This window comes from Muscardinus avellanarius (assembly GCF_963383645.1).
Source record: "Muscardinus avellanarius genome assembly, chromosome: 11".
NCBI lineage: Eukaryota > Metazoa > Chordata > Mammalia > Rodentia > Gliridae > Muscardinus > Muscardinus avellanarius.
In genome coordinates, this window is record NC_137797.1 from 75,457,241 (window position 1) to 75,479,280 (window position 22,040).

The 22,040-nt window shown below is 39.1% G+C and overlaps 1 protein-coding gene across 1 annotated transcript in view; it reads right to left on the reverse strand.

Annotated features, from left to right (window-relative positions):
* The window catches only part of ARID2 (AT-rich interaction domain 2), a gene marked incomplete at both ends in the record, with an annotated part of 187,563 nt that overhangs the window by 124,489 nt on the left and 41,034 nt on the right, over positions 1-22,040 (reverse strand). The window lies entirely within an intron of this gene.

Sequence of the window (22,040 nt, forward strand, 5' to 3'; positions counted from 1 at the left end):
TTTTCAATGAGATCTTTATTAATTTTAACTAGAACTGCTGGTACCATAGGAAAAAAGATTAAATTTTGCATATTAGTCTTATTTACCACTTTGTAAAGTTTTGTCATTAGAACAAACAAAATACTTAAAAGACAACACTAAGAAAAAAAACCAATTAAGAAATGGACAATTGAACTAAACAGATACTTCACAAAAGAAGAAATATGAATGGTCAATAAATATATGAAGAGATGTTCAACATCACTAACAATTATGGAGATGCATATCAAAACTACACTGAGATTCTGAGATTCTATTAAACTGCAATGACAACCATCAAAAAGTTAAAAAAACAACAGTAAATGTGGCAAGGATGTGGTAAAATAGGAACTCTTCTACACTGCTGTTGGATTGCAAATTACTGCAGCCATTATGGAGATTTTGGAGATTCCTCAGAAAAGTGGGAATTTATCTACCATATGATCCAGCTATACCACTCCTGGGTATCTTTCAAAAGGGACTGAAATCAGAATATTACAGTGATATAAGCATGTCCATGTTTATAGCAGCACGATTCATAATAGTTAAATTATGGAACCAGCCTGGGTGTTCATCCACAGGTAAATGGATTACAAAATTACAGGATACCCACACAATGAAATTCTACTCAGCAATAAAGAAAACCAAAAATTATGTCAAATATTTGCAGGCAAATAGATGGACCTAGAGAACATGTTAATTGAGATTAGACAGTCACAGAATGAGAAAAGTCATATGTTTTCTCTCATATGCAGAGGCTAGAGGGTAATCAGGATACCAGAGGGCCTCCAGTACAAACATCAATGGGGCAAGGGAGAATTAATGAAGGAAACACTTCCATTGCTGTTATGTACATATGCGAATTTACCAATGCCAATCTCAATATCATGTATGAGGAAGGGAGTGGGAATGGGAAAATACAGATTACATGAAAAAAAAAAAAAAAAAAGGCTAAAATCCCAAACACTGACATTACCAAATGCTGTGAGGATGTAAAGCTATAAGAGTTCTCACTTACTGCTGACGGGAATGCAAAAGAGTACAACCACATTGGAAGATACTTTAAACATTTATTTCAAGGCTAATCATAATTTTAACATATAATCCAGCAACTGTAATCCTAGACGTTTGCAAAAATGAATTGGAAATTTATGTCCATACAAAAATGCTCACACAAATGTTTATACTATTTTAATTTATAACTGCCAACAACTGGAAGCAATCAAAATAATACTTAATGTGAAATAGGTTGTAAATGAGTTATGAAAGGCTATGCCCAAACAAGGAAAGATAACTTATATCCATAGACAAATTCTTGGAACTGTTTTTTTTTTCTTTTTTTTTTTCTTTTTGGTGGTACTGGGGTTCCTGGAAACCCTTCTACCTCCGGGCTACACTCCCAGACCTATTTTATATATTTTTTAAATTTGGAAACAGGGTCTCTTAAGCCAGCATTGGCTGGCTTCGAACCTGCGCGATCCTCCTGTCTCCACCTCCCAAGTGCAGGGATCACAAGTATGTGCCACCACCTTGGCTTGGAACTGTTCTTTAGTTAGTAATACTGTATCAATATTAGCTCATCAATTGTAAAATATATACAACACTAATGCAAGTTAATAATAATGCAAGCTATAAGCAAGAGCAAGAGAGAGGAAGTATATGGGAACTATGTACTATCTGCTCAGTTTTTATATAAAATGTAAACTGTTCTTAAAAAGTCTGCTGCTATCAGGCGTGATAACACATGCCTGTAATCCGTTAGCCTCCCATATATTTAAGTTTCCACAGATGCCTTTCTGTTCAATCCAGTATTAAACATTTGGGCTTCACCACTTGTTTGGGTCATTTCCTTAATGTGGGCTCCTATCTCATGTAAAACATACCAAATAAAATTTATTATGTTTCTTCCAGTCAGTCTTTCTTATACCAACTTCATTCTCAGAGCCAAAGCCCCTCTGAGATTTGAAACAGTCTTACCTCCCCTCCTGAACTCCTGAGGGTAAAGGTCTGTGTCCTTGCTCTTGGTGCTGCATCTGTGCACACAGGGGTGCCTGACTCAGTGAATACAGGGTGAATGGGTAGTGTGAAAGAGGAAGTTCAGAGTGCTAAGGAGGCAAGTACAGTATACGCCAGGGATGTCACCTGGATGGGAGGGCCAAGGAATGGTACCCTGAGGAACTAGCGATCCATGTGATACTTCAGGGGCGAGTTAACAATAAAGAACAAAATTATGTAATTTGCAGAAAAATAGATGGACCCAGAGAACATTATGTTAAGTGAGATGAGCCAGTCACAGAAAGTGAAGGGTCATATTTTCTCCCATATATAGAAGCTAGGGAGTAATTGGGATACAATAGGAACTTCAGATAATGGAGGGAAAACGCCAGTGGAACTAGGTGGACTAGGGGAGGGTAAAGGTGGAGAGAGAAGATCAAGGAAGGAACTACTTCCATTGATATTATGTACATATGTGAGGATACCAATGTTGATCTCACTACCCTTTATGGGAAAGGGAATGGGAGGGAAGCAGGGGAAAGCCCACCAAGTGCTGTATACATGTATGTCACCATCACTATGAACTACATTATAACATAAGACTATAATGCACCATAAAGTTTAAAAAAAAATTATCTCATTAGATCCAATAGTTTTCCCATTGTTTCTTGATTTTCTATTTGTTCTAAAATTCTCTTTTCCTCTCTAGTCTTCTATAAACTCCCACCCCTCACTGTCTTCATGTATTGTTTGAACCTCCCAAATGATAATCTATAAAAAAGACAGTTCAACCAGGCATAGGAGGCCGGGACAGGATAACTCTGTTTGAAACAGTCTCAGAAACTTAGTGAGACTCTCAAATAACTTAGTGAGACCCTGTTTCCAGCCAAAATAAATAAATAAATAAATAAATAAATAAATAAATAAATAAATAAATAAATAAATAAAAAAAATAGGGCTGGGATATAGCCCAAAGGCAGAGGGCCCCTGGTTCCACCACCATTAACACACACACACACACACACACACACACACACACACATAGCAAAGTATCATATCATTTTTCCAGACTGGTAGGAAGGAATCTAAGATTTCACCTTTAAGCAAAATGCCTATCTCTGGATTAAATATTCTTTTTGTGTGTGTGTGGGTGGGGGTGGGGGTTGGGGATGGAACCCAGGGGCATTTGACCTCCAAGTTACACCCCCTGCCCTATTTTTTTATTCTTTGAAACGGGTCTCACTGAGTTGCCGAGGGCCTCACTAAGTAGCTGAGGCTGTCTGCAAACCGTGATCCTCCAGTCTCAGCCTCCCAAATGCTGGGATTACAAACGTGCGCCACCACACTCAGCTAGATGGATTAAGTATTATTTACCAAGTTAAAGTTTTGTTTTATTTCTCCTCCAAATCTGTAGCTATGTATACTTCTAATCTCTAACTTTGTACATTTGTGTTTTCTGTCTTTGTTTTAAATTACACTTGGAGTAAAATTTCGAGGTTATTTAATATTCCAATGAAAATACTACTTGGCTTTATCAATTTATTTCTATTTTTATTTCCAACCACTGTAATACTAAATTTCTTTAATAGCTACCTAGTTCAAAAATAATAAAAACACTGAGAATGGGTGAAATCTTATTTTATAATAAATGACAAATACAATATACTAATAACTTTATCAAGGCCATATTTAAACCTGTATCAATATAATTTCTTTTTTAAAATTTATTTTTATTGGTGCATTGTAATCATACATCACATTGGAATATAAGACTTGAGAGGATATACAAACACACATCATCCAATTAGCCCTCATCCAGCCCCCATTCCATTCCCTCCCCCTCCCTCGATCCCATGCTTGATTGGTGATTAACTTTGATACATATGTTTATGTACCTCCTGCGTTTTAAAGAGGCTCCATCCTCCCCTATTCCATCCCCTCTGATTGGTCACCTTAATTGCTTCACTATAGGTGAAGCAATTTCTATAGCTTTCTATAGCTCGACCACTTCCTATAGCCCGTTTCCTCCTAGTTATTGCTGATTAGGGGAAACATCTGGTTTTAATTTTCTGCGATATTTCTCTCTGTATGCCGCGTTGCAAATACCGATCCCACTCTTGACGGCCCCAGTTGTGGCCTGGCTACGCTGTGGACTGATCAGACCTCGCTGGCTCAAGCAGCAGCCTTGCCTCATGGGAGGCCCCGGTTCTGGCCTCGCTGGCCCCAACACTGGCCTAACCCCTCAGCTGGCTCCGATCCCGGCCTCGGAGGCCCCAGCACCGGCCTTGCCTCTCGGCAGGCTCCGATGTTAGCCGATGGCCCCGGCATCGGCCTAATCCCTCAGCAGGCTCCGATCCAGGCCTTGGAGGCCTCAGTAGCGGCCTTGCCTCACGGAGGGCTCCGATGCTGGCCAGTGGCCCCGGCACCGGCCTAACCCCTCAGCTGGCTCCGATCCCGTCCTCGGAGGCCCCAGCACCGGCCTTCCTCGCGGCAGGCTCCAGTGCCGGCCTCACTGGCCCCAGCACCAACCTAACCCCTCGGCAGGCTCTGATCCTGGCCTCGGAGGCCTCAATAACGGCCTTGCCTCACGGCAGGCTCCAATGCCGGCTGTTGGCCCCAGCACTGGCCTAACCCCTCGGCAGGCTCCGATCCCGGCCTCAGAGGCCCCAGCACCAGCCTTGCCTCACGGCAGGCTCCGATCCCGGCCACACTGGCCCCGGCACCGGCCTGACCCCTCGGCAGGCTCCGATCCCGGCCTCAGAGGCCCCAGGACCGGCCTTGCCTCATGCCAGGCTCCAATCCCGGCCACATTGGCCCTGGCACCGGCCTAACCCCTCGGTAGGCTCCGATCCTGGCCTCGTTGGCCCCGGCACTGGCCTAACCCCTCAGCAGGCTCTGATCCCAGCCTCAGAGGCTCCAGTACCGGCCTTGCCTCGCGGCAGGCTTCGATCCCAGCCCCTCGCTGGCCCCAGCACCGGCCTAACCCCTCGGCAGGCTCTGATCCCGGCCTCGGAGGCCTCAATAACAGCCTTGCCTCACGGAAGGCTCCGATGCCGGCCGTTGGCCCCGGCACTGGCCTAAAACCTCGGCAGGCTCTGATCCCGGTCTCGGAGGCCCCAGTACCAGCCTTGACTCATGGCAGGCTCCGATCCCAGCTTTGCTGTGTCCGTCGCCGGCCTCACCTCTCGGCAGGCTCTAATCCGAGCACCCTCTTCGCCCAACTATTTGTCCCACGTTCTCGAGAGTGCGTGGTGGTGGTAGCATTCTGCCTCTGGGGTCATTACTTCAAAAGTTCCAGGTGTAATGTATCAGATCTCTGCCTCCCCTGAGTACTGGCCACTGCCACTGCCACTGCCTCCACCATTTCTAATCTTTCCCAAGCTCTCTTTTCACTCTGAATGTTGTCCAATCTTCCTAAGCATGCGCAACGGTAGGATTCAACCTTTGGTGTAATTTCTCAATAAAAAATAAATAAATAAGGTTGGTAGGCTCTGATTTCTGCTTCTCCTGAATACAATTCTCCACCGCCAACGCAGAGACCGCTTTCAGCACCGCCTTTCTCCTTGGTCTCCGCTAAAGTCTCTCTCCTTACAGGTGATGTCCGAGATTCTTAACAATGTAGAGAAGAAGCAGTCCTCCTTAGCGGGGAATTTTTCCAATAATTCCAGTTCATTTGGATAAGTTTTATCTGCATCTCCAGTATCCTGGCATCCGCCACCTCCTTGACCCCTCTCCGATATTTTCCTTTTTTCTTTTTCTTTTCCTTTTTTACAGGGTCCTTCCGGGTGGAGGGGGGTCGCCTAGGGGAGCCCCGCCAGCGCCTGCCCACCTGCCCTGGGTCGGGGGCCCAGGGGCTCCGGACCACGGGGTCCTTCTGGGTGGAAAGGGGGGTTGCCTAGGGACACCCCGCCGGGCGCACCCGCCCAGGGTCAGGGGCCCGGGGTCCTTCCGGGTGGAGAGTGGGGTTGCCTAAGGGCGCCCCGCACGCGCCTGCCCACCCGCCCAGGGTTGGGGCCAGGGTCCTTCCGGGTGGAGAGGGGGGTCACCTAGGGGCGCCTCACCAGCGCCTGCCCACCCGCCCAGGGTCGGGGGCCCGCTCAATATAATTTCTGACGCTACTTCTTTCCATATCGCATGGCAAGCTATGTTATCAAAGAAATACAGTATTTTCTCACTAATAATTTATTTATTTAATTTTTTGGTACTGGGAATTGAACCCAGGGATGTTCTACCTCTGAGCTACACTCCCAGCCCTCTGTTACTTTTATTTTGAAACAGAAACTCACTAAGTTGCTGAGGGCATGATGGAATTGCTGTGCCTGCCTCAAACTTGAGCTCTTCCTGTCTCAGCCTCCCAAGTACTGGGATTACAGGTGTTTACCACCATGACCAGCTACCAGTCATCTTTAAAATTTACTGTCTTTCTTCTTTTAAAAGTTTAATAGCATCCTTCTATTATTCTTAAACTTTTCTTTAATTCTCTACAACTTCTGTGCTAACACATTTTACCCTTTCCTGTCTGATCATTTAAAAACTACTAAGGAAGAACCAAATTTTATCTTAGAAAAGTGCTTCTAAAAATGGTCCACAAAAGCCAGGCGTGGTGGCACGCTTGTAATCCCCGTGCTTGGGAGGCGGAGAAAGAAGGATCCTGCAGGTTCAAAGCCAGCCGCACATGCTGGCTTAAGAGACCCTGTTTCCAAATAAAAAATATAAAAATAGATCTGGGATGTAGCCCAGAGGTATAAGGGCTTCCAGGAACCCCAGTCGCACCAAAAAAAAAAAAAAAAAAAAAAAGGTCCACAAAATATACACTTCTCAGTATCTTAACAGATATTCTAGCAAAAAAGATTTCTTGGTCAATTTAATTTTGAGAAATACTAGTTTAAACATGTTCCTTTAGCTCTTAGCACTTGCATCTGTTAATGTGCACAAGCAATCTCTAGGATATAATATGCAGTTTTTCTCAGATTCACAGATTCTTCCTCAAGCCCCCAACCCCCGAAATAATCACATCTTATAGGGTAGTTTGGAAATTCTGCCCTGGGAAATTCAAGGCCTAAACAGATGAATCCTATTCAATACACAGAGATACTCTTCATTTTTAAATGCTTGAAAACCACCACCTGTGCTGAAGACTTTCCAACCAATCTAAGGTATAAAAGCACTTCTAAGAAAAATTAGCTTATAGGAGCTAAAGTGGATTTCCTTATCTGGTCTGAAATAAATTGTGTCATAAGTTGATATTTAATGGAAGGCTAGGAAATGATGAATACTGATATACTGATAATCTGAACTTTGTTCCAAAATATAATTTACATTTTATACATTAAAGGCTTAATTTTATTGGGCAAAGTTTCCACCTCTGATACAAGTTAATATACTTTTCTTTTAAATTTACAAGTATATTTTTATATACAAGCGCTAGAAAGGTAATTTCCCTATGTACCAACAATAAAATCATTTCATATTAGTGCCAGTTACAACCAAAAACATATTTCTTTAAAATAAGTTTTAATGTATTTATTAAATGTATGTAAAAACATATAAAAGATCCATATGTAAAATATTAAAGTAACCTAGAAAATGTCAAGGTAAATACAAAATATAAAAATATGGGACAAATGTATCTTTAATACTGACATTCCATTAATCAAATTTTTGTTATAATCCCATACTGATAATTCACTCTGAAATTAACAACTCCAGCATTACTTCAGTAAATATTTTGAGATTGTATATCTGAACACACACACACACACACACACACACACACACACACACACACACAAAATGAACCATATGTGCTATGGTTTTGATAAGCATCCACTAAACATCCATTTGTTAAAACTTGATATTGAGCCTGTGGCACTAATGGGAGGTAGTGGAAACTTTTAAGAGGTGGGGCCTAGTGAGAGGTCTTACCTTTCTATATTTGCCTTTCTAGTGACCATGTGAAATAATACAAGAATACCTACATAATGAGATAAAGTGAGTGATATAGGCATTACAACATAGCATTAGGCTTCTAGGTGAATGTTACCTGAATGAAAACAAGCACTAAAATAAAACAATATTAAATCTCATAATTGAGTTGTCTACTAAGTGACCAATAGCAGGGTAGTTTATACAGCATGAATATAATAGACTAAGAATAAATCCATGTGTGGGCCAGGACAAGATATCACAAGATTTCATCATGATACTCAGAATGGCATAAAATATAAAATAAGTTGTTTATTCAGAAATTTTCCATTAAATATCTTGAGATGGTGATTAACTACTGGTAGTAACTCAAACTGTAGAAAGAAAAACTACAAATAAGGTTTCAAGAACTAATATAGTTCAAAATGTGCATGCACAGATGGTCTCCCCACTTATGATGGTTCAACAAGATTTTTTGACTTCACAATGATGCTAAAGTGATATGCACTCAATAGAAACCATATTTTATTTTATATTTAGAATTAAAAATTTTTAATTTTTATTTTCCCAGCCTAGTAACATCAGTATGTGATACTCTTGTGAAGCAGAAGCAGTGGCAGTGAGCCACAGCAACCAGTTAGCCACAAGATTACAAGGATGATAAAACTGATACTCTACAGTATATTATGTTGATAAACTGAGATATTTCAGTGAATTAGGTATACTAAATGCATTTTCAATTTATGAGGGTTTTATTGGGATATAATCCTATTATAAATTGAGGAGTCTCTGTACTTTACTATTTATCAAAAGAACAGTTCTTTCTTCTTTCCTCAGAGAAATAATCATGGCACCATTAATTCCAAGATGCATTACTAAAAAAAAAAAAAAACAGAAGTTTTATTTTCTAGCAACTTGAGTTTTGCTAAGAAAAAAAAAGATACTAATCACATTACTTTTCATGTGAGTAAAAATTAAATAGGAAACAAGATAGTGCAAAAGTATTCCTCTTCCAACAGACCTCACTCTTAACTTCCTTATGCCATTTATTCACAGAAAGTAAAAATTTAAAAATCCTTGTTTATGGTTATTCTGATTTTGCAAGATAAAATCATCACTCCTCCATTAAATACAAATAATCAAAAATGTGTCACTTTGTTTCATAGATATATATTCAATGTCTACAAAGTGTGTGGCACACTGTAAATGCTCAGTAAATACTTGTTAAATGAATAATCTATCAAAATCTGCTAGTATATAACTAGTATTTACTTAGCCTAATGAAATGCCAGGTTTACTGCTAAGTACTTTACGCATATTATGTTTTATGATCATTAAAAGAAACTGGTTTGAACCTTCATTTAACAGATAAGGACACTAAGGTCTGGAATGACAACTTTTCATTATATCAAGAGGCATCTTAAGGTACTAAAGACAATTTCAAAGCAGTGCTCTTCCCCCCCCCCCCCCAGTACTGGGGATGGAACCCAGGGGTATTCTACCTCTGAGCTATACCCTCAACCCTATTTAATTTTTATTCTTTATTTTGAAACAGGGTCTGAGTTGCAGAGGGTCTCACTAAGTAGTAGCTAAAGCTGTTTGTGAGCCACGATCCTCCTATCTCAGTCTCCCAAATGCTGGGATTATAAGCATGAGCCACCACGATGGATAGCAGTGCTTGATTTTTTTTTTTTTTTTTTTTTTTTTTTTGGCGGGTCTGGGGATGGAACCAAGGGGCATCTGACCTCCGAGCTACACCCTCTGCCCTATTTTTTATTCTTTATTTTGAAACAGGGTCTCACGGAGTTGCACATGGCCTAAGTAGCTGAGGCTGGCTTCGAATCTGTGCGATCCCAAATGCTGAGATTACAAGTGTGAGCCACCACACCTGACTAGCAGTGCTCTTAAACTGTGCTATAATTGCTATTTCTAAAATCTTATAATATAGCAACCATCTATTATTTTATAAACTAAATATCTTCTCAACATTCATTTCCTCTTGCTTTTAGATACATCAACCTATCAAGTATTGTTGATTGTTGATTTTTTTTTTTTTTTTTTGCGGGTCTGGAGATGGAACCCAGGGGCATTTGACCTCCGAGCTATACCCCTTGCCCTACTTTTTATTCTTTATTTTGAAACCGGGTCTCACTGAGACCCGGTTTGCAAGGGCCTCACTAAGTAGCTGAGGCTGTCCGCGAACCGTGATCCCCCAGGTCTCAGCCTCCCGAATGCTGGGACTACAAGCGTGCACCACCACGCCCGGCTAATTGTTGATTTTTAAAAAGACAATAGCAAGGGAGTGGTGGCACACGCTTGTGATCCCAACATTTGGGAGTCTGAGACAGGAGGATCACAGTTCACACACAGCCTCAGATACTTACTGAGGCCCTTTGCAACTCAGTGAGACCCTGTTTCAAAATAAAGAATAGAAGCCGGGCATGGTGGTGCACACTTGTAATCCCAGCGCTTGGGAGGCTGAGACAGGAGGATCACACAGATTCAAAGCCAGCCTTGGCTACTTAGTGAGGCTCTCAGAAACTTAATGAGACCCTGTTTCCAAATAAAGTATAAAATAGGTCTGGGAATGTAGCCCGGAAATAGAAAAGCCCCTGGGTTCCACCTTACTACCACACACACACACACACAAAAATCTTTTTGTGCTATTTGGATTCAGTCAATAATTTGAACGATTTATGCCCAAGTTAATACAAATTTAAAATGTACTAGAAACAAAAGAACAAGTATACTGTAAAATCAAGAAAATTTAATCAACAAATCATTTTCTGTAGAGCAGTTCCCAAACTTTAGCAAGCATCAGAATTACCGGTAACACCTGATAGAACACAGACTATGAGGGCCTAACTCAGAGTAGTGTTATCCAATAGGGCTAAACATTGGCATTTCTCACAAACTCTCAGAAGATGCTAATGCTGCTGGGTTAGAAATCCCACTTAGAAAAACACTGCTACAGAATCTCATCAACTATGTCGTCTGAAAAATATATCATTTATGTAAAAAGTTATCTAATTAGAAATACATATTCAAATGCTTGTAAGTAAATGTTTCCTTGCCTATCAAGAATTATCTTTTATTGTTTTGGTACTGGGGATTGAACCTGGGAGCACTCTACCTCTGATCTAAACCCCCAGCCCTATTTTATTTTATTTTGAAACAGGGTCTTGCTAGGTTAATGATAGTCTCACTACTTGCTGAGGCTGTCCTTGAACCTGTGATCCTCCTGCCTCAGTCACCCAATTACTGGGATTAAAAGGATTTGCCACCACACCCAGCCAGAGTATTAATTAATATAGTATGTAGCTGGGCATGGTGGCGCACGCTTATAATCCCCATGCTTGAGAGGCAGACAGGAGGATCCCGCAGGTTCGAAGCCAGCCGCGCTGGCTTAGGAGACCCTGTTTCCAAAAAAAAAAAAAAAAATAGGTCTGGGAGTGTAGCCCGGAGGTAGAAGGGCTTCCAGGAACCACAGTACCACCAAAAAAAAAAAAAAAGAAAGAAAAGAAAAGAAAAAAGAAAAAAGAAAAGAAAAAAAAATATATATATATATAGTAAGTAAATTCTCTCAGAGAAAGATGACACCTCTAAATTTCCACCAATTCACTATTATAACACAGAATATTCTTTAAAAGGTTAAGTTTGCCTACTTAAAAAAACTGAGAAAAAAATTAGCTATATTTTTTTCTTCAGAAAAGAACCCTGAATAACTTGTAAAATGAAGAGATTAGTCCTTTAATATATTTAAGCTAACCTGTATTTGCATCCTTTTGGAAGGAGAATAAGCAAAGCATGTTTTACGGCAGATACACCTGAAGTGAACCATGGCTTCACCAAACTAATTAGCTTATGTGACGTTGGCTGAACTAGTTATCTCTCTCCTACTTTATAGTAGAGTTCCTGTTAGGTCCAACAATACATTATCCAGATATTATTTTATATAGTTTTAAATCAGCCAAGAAAGAAGAAATATGCAATATATATATATATATATATATATATATATATATTTTTTTTTTTTTTTTTTTTTTTTTTTTTGGTGGTACTGGGGTTCCTGGAAACCCTTCTACCTCTGGGCTACACTCCCAGACCTATTTTTATACTTTTTTATTTGGAAACAGGGTCTCTTAAGCCAGCGCACACAGCTGGCTTCAAACCTGCGCGATCCTCCTGTCTCCGCCTCCCAAGTGTGGAAATTACAAGCGTGTGCCACCACGCCCGGCTGCATTTTATAATTTCATAATAATTTTTCCTGGTGCTCTTTGTTTCTGTGGCTTCAAATTACTATATGGGGGCCACTTGCTTTCATCCTGAAAAACTCCATTTAGTATTCTTTTAAAACAGGTCTACTAGCAACAAATTCTCTTAACACTTTGTTTATCTGTAATGTTTTTATTTTACCTACATTTTTGGAAAATAGATTTCTCAGATATAGGATTCCTGGTTGACAGATTTTTTTCTTTACGCACTTTGGATTATTCTATTCCATTCTTTCTAATAAGAAGTTAGCTATTAATTTTATTAGGATTCCTTTGTAGGTTATGAGTTGTTTTTCTCCTTGGCTCTCAAGCCTTTTTTCCTTATTCTTGACCTTTAGCATTGATAATATCTGGGGATCTCTCTGAGTTTATTCTACTTGGAATTGCCTAAGAGTCTAGGATATACAGATAAATGTTTTTTAATAAATTTGGAAATGAAAGACAAAATTTCATTGTTTCAATATGTTTTCTGTTCTTTTTTTCTCTTCTCTCTTGGCACTCTATTATGTGCACACTGGCACACTTAATGGTATCTCACATTTCTCTCAAGGTCTGTTGATTATTCTTCATACTATATACTTTATCCATATAGCTTTAAAAAGTTGGCTAATTCTTTCCTCTGCCAATTCAAGTCTGAGCTTCTCTAGTGAAATTTTCATTTTGATTTTAATATTTTTCAGCTCCAGAATTTTTAGTTATTTCCTTTTAAAATAACTGGTTTCTTCCCAGCATTCAGAGGCTGAGACCGGAGGACCACGTTTCATGGACAGCCTCAGCTACTTAGTGAGGCCCTTTGGAACTCAGTGAGACCCTGTTTCAAAAATAAAATAAAAAAAGAAGACTAAAAAAAATAGGGCTGGTGATGTAGCTAGGAGGTACAATGTCCTTGGGTTCCATCTCCAGTACCAATAAATAAATAAATAAATAAATAAATCCTTATTAGAATACTTTATTTAATCAAATAGTCATCATACCTTCCTTTGCTACTTTTTTTTTTTTTTTTTTGGCAGAACTGGGGATTGAACCTAGAGGCAGTCTACCCCTGAGCTATACCCTCAGAGCTATTCTTTTATTCTTTATTTTGAAGTAAGGTCCAACTAACGTCGGGCATGGTGGCGAATGCTTGTAATCCCAGCATTTGGGAGGCTGAGAAAGGGGGATTTGACAGACTGAGACAGGATCAGCTACTCAGGCTCTCTGCAACTCAGTGAGACCCTGTTTCAAAATAAAGAATGAAAAATAGGGCTGGGGGTGTAGCTTGGCTGTAGAATGCCCCTGGGTTCTGTCCCAGTACTGCAAAAAGAAAGAAGGAAGAAAGGAAAGAAGAAAGGAAGGAAGGAAGGAAGGAAGGAAGGAAGGAAGGAAGGAAGGAAGGCAGGCAGGCAGGCAGGCAGGCAGGCAGGCAGGCAGGCAGGCAAGGAAGGGAGGATCTAAGTTACAGAGGGCCTCACTAAGTAGCTGAGGCTGACTGTGAACCTGAGATCCCGCAATACTCTTGTCTCAGCCTCCCAAGTACTGTGATTACAAGCATGCATCACCACAACAAGTTCCATTTAATAGTTTTAGTTCTCTGAATATATTTACAATGGTTATTTGAAGTCATTAACTCCAAAACCTGGTCACTTTCATGTGGAATTTCTGTTGCCAGTCTTGGGTTGTTGTTCTTGTTATGGTGTGTGTGTGTGTGTGTGTGTGTGTGTGTGTGTGTGTGTGTGTGTAGAGGGGGGAGGGGAGAAGAGGGAAAGAGAGAGGGGAGAAGAAGATGAGTGAGGGAGAAGGAAGAAAAAGGAAGGCGAGGGGGAGAGGGAGACAGGGAGAGAGAGAACACTTTCCTGTTCCTTTACATTTCAGGTTAGAAATTGGACATTTTAGGTAATACACTGTATCCACTATGGATACTGGCTGCCACACTCAGGAGCAATTACACTTGTTACTGTTACCCACTTGTTGTTACCTTGTTTTGGAGTTTCATGCTATGTGTTTAGTCATTGACTGGATTATTTTAGTGAAGTCTACTTCCTATTCTTTCTCAGAGAGCCTTATTCCCATAATTACTATGACAGTCCTTTGGGCAGTGATCTTAGTAGTCCTTTGTAGTCCTTTGTCTCTTAGTAGTGCCAGCATTAGGCAGTACTAAGTGCTGGCTGATTTTTCTACTGTATTCAACAATTCCCTGAAAGGAGAAATCATTCCACAGACAGTCTAAAAATTCTGGGATTTTTTGAAGGGATAATTGGTAGTTGCAAAGGTCAGTGTTTGTGATTTATTCTGACTTCAGGTGATCTCCACTTAGCTCTTAACTCCTCTGGTTCTCTTCAGAAAACTAACCAATCTACAGTTTACTTGCCTCCAATGCATCTACTAATCTCCTCCTAATTGCCTTTTACTATGCCCTCCTCTATTTTTGAGAGTACCCTTAGGCTTGACTTTCTCCGTGTACTGCTGCAAAAGAAGTTACTTTGGAAAGTGATTTTGCAGCCCACTTCTTCCCCCCAAGCAGGGCTCTGAGCTAAGGCTTTGAAGCCTGGGAAGAGCCCAATGGTATATTTGTCTTTGAGTGACAACCCAGCTTTGGGATCAGGACTTTTGGAAGAGATGGGGGTAGGAGACTCAGGTCTGCTCACCTTGCCTTTGCCTTACAAGCTGGAGCATGGGTGACTGGGTCCCCGGTATTCTCTGTTGTGCTACACACGGATTTATGTTCTATGAGTGGGGAATATGTAGAGTGAGTCCCTGTTTTCAGTTCCATTGATCTGGAACTTAGCTTCAGCAACCACAGGTAGCTGGGGTTAGGGAAAGAAATACTGATGTCCTGCTCTTCTGAAAAAGAACACCTTGTGCTCTTGGCTACACCAGTCTGGAGTACAGTCTCCATCACACTGAACAGGGAAAGAGAAAAGAGAAAGTGGGATTTGGTTCAAAAACCATAGACTTTTAATGTTTTTACTAAGTTTTAATAGATTTTCTTGAATAAATGTCTCTTGGTATATGGTCTTAGAATCATTTCCAGAAACCTTAACTGCTTTTAAAAAACAATTTTCGCCAGGTTTGGTGGCACACACCTAGAGTCCCCAGTACTTAGGAAGCTGAGATAGGAGAATTGTAGGTTCAAAGCCAGCCGTAGCAAATTACGGCAAGGCCCTGCACAGCTTAGTGAGATTCTGGTCAAAACAAACAAACAAACAAAAATACAATAGGGCTAGCAGTATAGTTCAGAGGTAGAATGCTTCTGAGTTTAATCCCTAGTACCATAAAAACAACAAAAATTTTAAAATAATTTTCACCAGTTTCACTGAAAAGTGAGTCTACAGAGATTCAAAATGCTCTTACCAGAAACGAACAATCCCACCTAAATCTATGCCTCAGTTCTCTTAATGACTTTCTAGTGCATCCTTCTCACCACTCAGCTCCACTCACAACAGGGTTTACGAGAGAAGATTCTTTTTCCCCAGTTACATTCCATACCACACCATGACTCTCCCTAGAACTCAAGTAATAGTTGGTGTTTTTATTTTTTGGGTACTAAGACTTGAACCCAGGAATATTCTACCTTTGAGTCATACCATAGTTTTTTATTTTGAAAGAGCGCCTTGCTAAGTTGCTGAGGCTAGTCTTAAACTTGCAATCCTCCTTTCTCAGCCTCCTAAATACTGGGATTGCAGGTATGCCTCACCACACCCAACTTGTGTTTTTATTGAGATTCTTGTCCAGTCATTAGAAATATTAGAATTTTTTTTCATTTGCAGGATTATTCAAAGCACAGTAAAATTTATTTTCAGTAAACATATAAGGAAACATTAAAGCAAAAATTGCAACTTACAGCCCCTTAAATATACCTGTTTTATAAATACAGACAGTACTAAAATTGTTATTTTTCAGGTTTGTAATAGTGTAAAAACCATAAAACTACCTGGAATTTTTAATTTTGACATTTTCCCAGGCTAGAGATATGTCTTATGATATTATCTCACAATAATGGGCAGTGTCAGTGAACTACAGCTCCCAATTAGTCACATAATCTCATAGATAAACTGACATGTTCTAACACATTGCTCATTATAATGTTAGTAGATTACGTGTAATAAAGGCAGTTCTGACTTTCAATATTTTCAATTTATAATGTGCTTATCAGGACAAAACACCCCCATAAGTCAAGAAGCATCTGCAAAGAATTTCATCCACCTAATTTTCTCTAAAAAGAAAATATCAATTTTTTGAAACCAAACTTAAAGGCTAACTCTAAACCACTTAAGACCCAAATATTAGAAACTATAAAAGGGATTTTAAACATACAAAACTAAACTTTATAAAATAAACTAGCATTTATTTCTACTGAAAATTACAATATATCAGTAGGATCTAAATGATCAGTAAAAAATTTAACCAGTTTATTTTACTGTAAATGATGGGAAGAGGAAAGCAAAATAAGCCTGTCACTTTGAGGTTGAAATTACACATTTGTTTCAAATATATTGAATTTACTCAAGTATAAAGTTACTCATGAAAGCTGGGCATGGTGGTGCACACTTGTAATCCCAGCATTTGGGAGGCTGAGACAGTAGGATTTCGATTCACAGACAGGCTCAGCTACTTAACAAGACCTAACAAGACCTGGTTTCAGAATAAAAAATTTAGAAAGGGCTGGGGGTATGGCTCTGAGGTAGAATGCCCCTGGGTTTAAATCCCCAGTAAAACACACACACACACACACACACACACACACACACACACACACACACACCACAAAGAAGTCTCATTCATTTATACTATATTAAAAAAAATAAAGAAAATCTCAAAAACATAAAATTAAGGCACTTAACTTATATGCACTAGAGCCTATTAATTATAATTTATAAATCATAAATCCCTAAAGCAAGCAGAAGGATAACAAATTTGAAGCCAGCCTGGATGACTTGGTGAGACCCTGTATCAAAATGAACATTTTTTTTAAATGGTCTTGGGATATAGCTCAGTGTTAAATTATTTGCCAAGCCTGGGTAAGGCCATGGGTTCAATCCCTAGTACTACAGAACAAAAAGAAAGAGTGAGACTCCTACTTTCACCAAGATGGAATAATGTTTTGGGTGTTATGGAAATGTGGATCTGCAACAACAAAATTAGAGAAGAAGACATTATAAAAATGTAGAAAGTAATGTCATGAGGATCACAGATTTAAAACCAGCCTCAGCAACTTAGCAAGATCCTGTTTCCAAACAAACAATAAAATAGGGCTGGAAGCATGTGTAGCTCAGAAATAGAATGCCCCTGGGCTCAATCCCAGTATCACCACCAAAAAAAAAAAAAAAAAGGAATAAGTAAAAAGCGTTTTGCTTAAATTCTTTTAAAGATAATTGTTTTTAGAAACTTGACTTTCACATAGTGCTTTGTTTACAACAAAGAAAGTAATAATGCAAAGACCAAAAGGAATGAAATAGAAATGCACTACTGTAAGGTTACTGCACCGTTGGACTATTAGATGGTGGACTACAGTAATTGAAAGCAATCACTAAAACAGAGTTACAGCTAATATGCAAACAAGAAAGAAATAAACAGAATAATAAAAAATATACAATTCAAAAAAGGCTAAAGTTGATGAAGAAGGGAATGAACATAAATGAGAATAGGAGGCAAATAAAAAATAAATACTAACATGGTAGTTTGTTTGTTTGTTTGTTTGTTTGTTTATTTATTTATTTATTTATTTATTTATTGTGGTACTGGGGATGGAACCCAGGGGCATGCTACCTCTGAGTGACACCCCAGCCTTATTTTTTGTATTATTATTTTATTTTGAAACAGGGGTTCTCGCTGAGTTGCAAAGGTCTCACTAAGTAGCTGAGGTTGGCTTTGAACCTGCAGGATCCTCCTGTCTCAGCTTCCCAAATGCTGGGATTACAAGTGTGTGCCACTATGCCAGGCTAGGCTATTTATTTATGTATGTATTTATTGATGCTAGGTGTTGAATCCAGGGGCAATCTACCTCTAAGATTACAAGATTGTGCCACCACACCCAGCTTAAAATAACATGCTTCTAAATAACCCATGAATCAAAGAACTCAAAAGAGAAATCCAGACCGGCGGCAGCAGCTGCGAATTCAACGAGTCCACTACAGCTCGATCTGCGTACTCAACAACAGTGAGTCAAATTGCGGGCCCCAGAGGAGAAATCCCAGTACTGCACTCCCAGGGACTTGACCCAGTGGGGGAGTGGTGGTGGAAGAGATATCACACCATAGGAGAACGCCCAACCTGGCACCCCCCCCATAGTCTAAAGCAGCCTCTATCGACTCCCTGGGTCTGAAACTTTGTGATACAACCCAGTAAAGGAGTAGTGGGGTCTGAGATACCACAGACTCGAGATCCAGAGCACCTTAAGAGAAGTTGTAGTGACCCAAGGGAAGAACCCAGAGAAGGCACAAACCTCCGAAATCATGGGAAAGAGGAATAACAATGGAGCAATGAATGCCCACAACCCCACAACACCAGAACCCAATAAAACAGAAATTCAGAGATTTCTAGAAGATCAAATCAGGAAAGTAACTGTAGAAATAATAGAGGTGTTTCGAAAAGAACTCAGAGAGAGCCAAAACGAGATAAAGGACGCAATTAATGAAGGAAAGGCCTCAATTCAAAGTACAAACAACCGACTAGACCACATGGAGAATAGAATCTCGCTCTTAGAAGATGAGCAATCCAAAAATGAACGCATGGTTTCCAATCTAGAAAAAAATATCCGACAGCAGGAATCTGACATTGAAGAAATATGGGTCCATTTTAAGAGAGCTAACCTAAGAATAATTGGAATAGAGGAGGGAAAAGAAGGTGAAACCAAAAGGATCAACAATCTCTTCAAGGAAGTAATAGCAGAAAATTTTCCAAACATAGAGCAAGAGGTTGATACACAGGTCCAGGAAACTTATAGAACTCCCTTTAGACAGGATCGGAGAAGAGGATCCCCACGCCACATAATTGTCAAAATGACCAATGTGGAAGCCAAGCAGAGAATCTTAAAGGCAACAAAAACAAAGGGCCAAGTGACATTCAGAGGCAAACCAATTAGAATCACTCCAGACTTCCCAAACCAAGTCATGAGAGCCAGAAGGGCTTGGAGTAACATATTCCAAACTCTGAAAGAAAACAACTTCCAGCCAAAAATTTCTTACCCAGCAAAACTTTCTATCAAATTAGATGGAGAAATAAGAAGCTTCCATGACAAACAGAAACTGAAGGAATTTTTGTCTTCAAAACCAGCACTAGAGAAAATACTCAAAGAGATTAACTACAAAGAAGAAATAGGTAACACACACCAGAACCAGAGAAACAAGAGTTTCCATCCAACAGTCAACTAAGATTGGTTATCTGTGGAGATTCATTACTTATGTTAGTCTTTTACCTATCTCTAAATGGTATTGTTTGCCTTTATTGTTGTTAATTTCTAGGATTTCTAGTTGGAATATTAATATACCTTCAGATATAGCATTTGGAAATATTTTATCCCATTCTATTAGTAACTGTTAACTCTGTTTACATTGTCTTTGGATATAAAATTTTTTTTATTTTTTAGGGAGTTTGTATATTCTTCTGTTGCCTGTGCCATTGAAATCATATCCAAGAAATCACTGCCAATTTCAGTGTTGTGAGGTTTTATGACCCAGATTTTCTCCTAAAAGTTTATAGTCTTAAGATTTATATTTAGGTCTTTTATCTATTTTGAGTTAATATTTGTATATGGTGTTAGGAAAGGGTCCAATTTTATTCTTTTTCATGTAATTATTATTTTTCAACAATATTTAGTTAAAAGATTATTATTTCCACCACCAAATGTTCGTGGAAACCTTGTAAAAAATAACTTGACAATATATGAAAGAATTTAGCTCTAGGCTTTTATTTAACTCCAATGGTTTATATATCTGCCTTTAGAACAGTACTACACTGTTTCAATTATTGTAGCTTTATATGGTTTGAAATCAGAAAATATATATCTTCTAGCTTTGTTCTTTTTCAAGATCGTTTTGGGTATCTAGAGTCCATATTCCATATTAGGATAGATTTTTTCTGAAAAATAAATATATAAATATATGATAGTTGCACCTAAAAAAAAAAAAGAAAAAAAAATTCTCTGGTAAGAAAGAAAGTAAAAAGAAATATTGAAATGTTATCTTTAAGTTATCAAAAGCTTGGTATCAGACAAATGAAACTGTTATGTGAGATTATCATTTTTAATTTTGGATAAATTTCTATAATACTAGATGTCAACCACTAAGCCAAACATGGGAAGGAAGGATGGGGAGGGAATGGGGTGGGGATCGGGTGGGGACTGACTGGGAGATGTGTGCATGTATGTCTACAAAAGTTTGTATCCCACTATGATGTATGAATACAGTGCACCAATAAAAAATTTAAAAAAAAAGAAATGTAACAATAATTATATTTGTGGAAAATAAAAAAAGAAAATAAACAATCTCAAAAAAGCTACTAAAAACCAAAAAAAAGAGAAATCCATAAGTATGCTGAATAGATGAAAATAAAAATATATTAAATATGTGAGGGTGTCAATAGGGATCACTTAGAAGTAGATTGATAATATCATTGAACAATCTATGCCTGGTACTGCATACAAAAATCAGCTCAAAATAGACACATTTAAATGTCAAACTTAAAACTATGAAACATTTAGAAGATAAAGAGAAATTATTTGTGTGTTTACGTTAGGCTAAGTTTTTGTAGATATAACACCAAAGGCACGATACTTGAATTAAAAAGATTATAAGTCTAATTTATCTTTCCACAAGAACATGAAAAGATAAGCCAAAGACTAGGAGAAAATATGCACAAGTCATTTTGATAATACTCAGAATATATAAACTTTTAAAACTCAACATAAGAAAAACAACCTATTTTGAACTTAACACAATTAAAACTTTTCCAAAGCCAAGCATGATGGCACATGCCTATAATCCCCCTACTTGGAGGCAGAGACAGGGAGATAACAGGTTCAAGGCTAGCCTCAACAACTTAGTGAGGCCCTTATCAACTTAGTGAGACCCTGTTTCAAAATATAAAAAAAGGGCAGGGCTGGGAGTGTAGCACAAAGGTATATCATCCCTAGGGTCAATCTCTAGTACCAAAAATAATAAAACTTTAAAAAAAAAAAATCACAAGACAGGCAGGGGATCGTGACATATACTTGTAATCCCAGCATTCAGGAGGCAACAGAGATGGGAGAATTGCAGTTCGTAGACAGCCTCAGCTACTTAGGGAGGCCCATCGCAACTCAGTAAGACTTTGTTTCAAAAAATAAAAAGACTAGCTGGGAGTGGTGGTGCATGCTTGTAATACCCGCACTTGGGAGGCGGAGACAGGAGGATCGCTCAGGTTCAAAGCCAGCAGCGCTGGCTTAGGAGACCCTGTTTCCAAATAAAAAAGTATAAAATAGGTCTGGGAGCGTAGCCCAGAGGTAGAAGGGTTTCCAGGAACCCCAGTACCACCCCCCCCAAAAAGACTAAAAAAATGGGAATGCAGCTCATAGGACAATGCCCCCAGATTCCATCCCCAGTACCACAGGGGGGAAAAAATCACAAAAGGCTTGAATAGGTCCTTCCCCAAAGAAGACAAACAAATTACAAATAAACACAGGACAAGTACTCAATGATATTAGTTAGTCACTGGGAAAAAGTAGACTCTAACCCTATGCAGATATCACTATATACCTATTAGAATGGCTAAAATTTAAAAGACTAGGCATGTTAAATACTAGTTATAATATTGATCAATTAGATCAACTTTGCGTTGCTGATGAAAATGTATATGTTATAGCAGGTGTGGTAG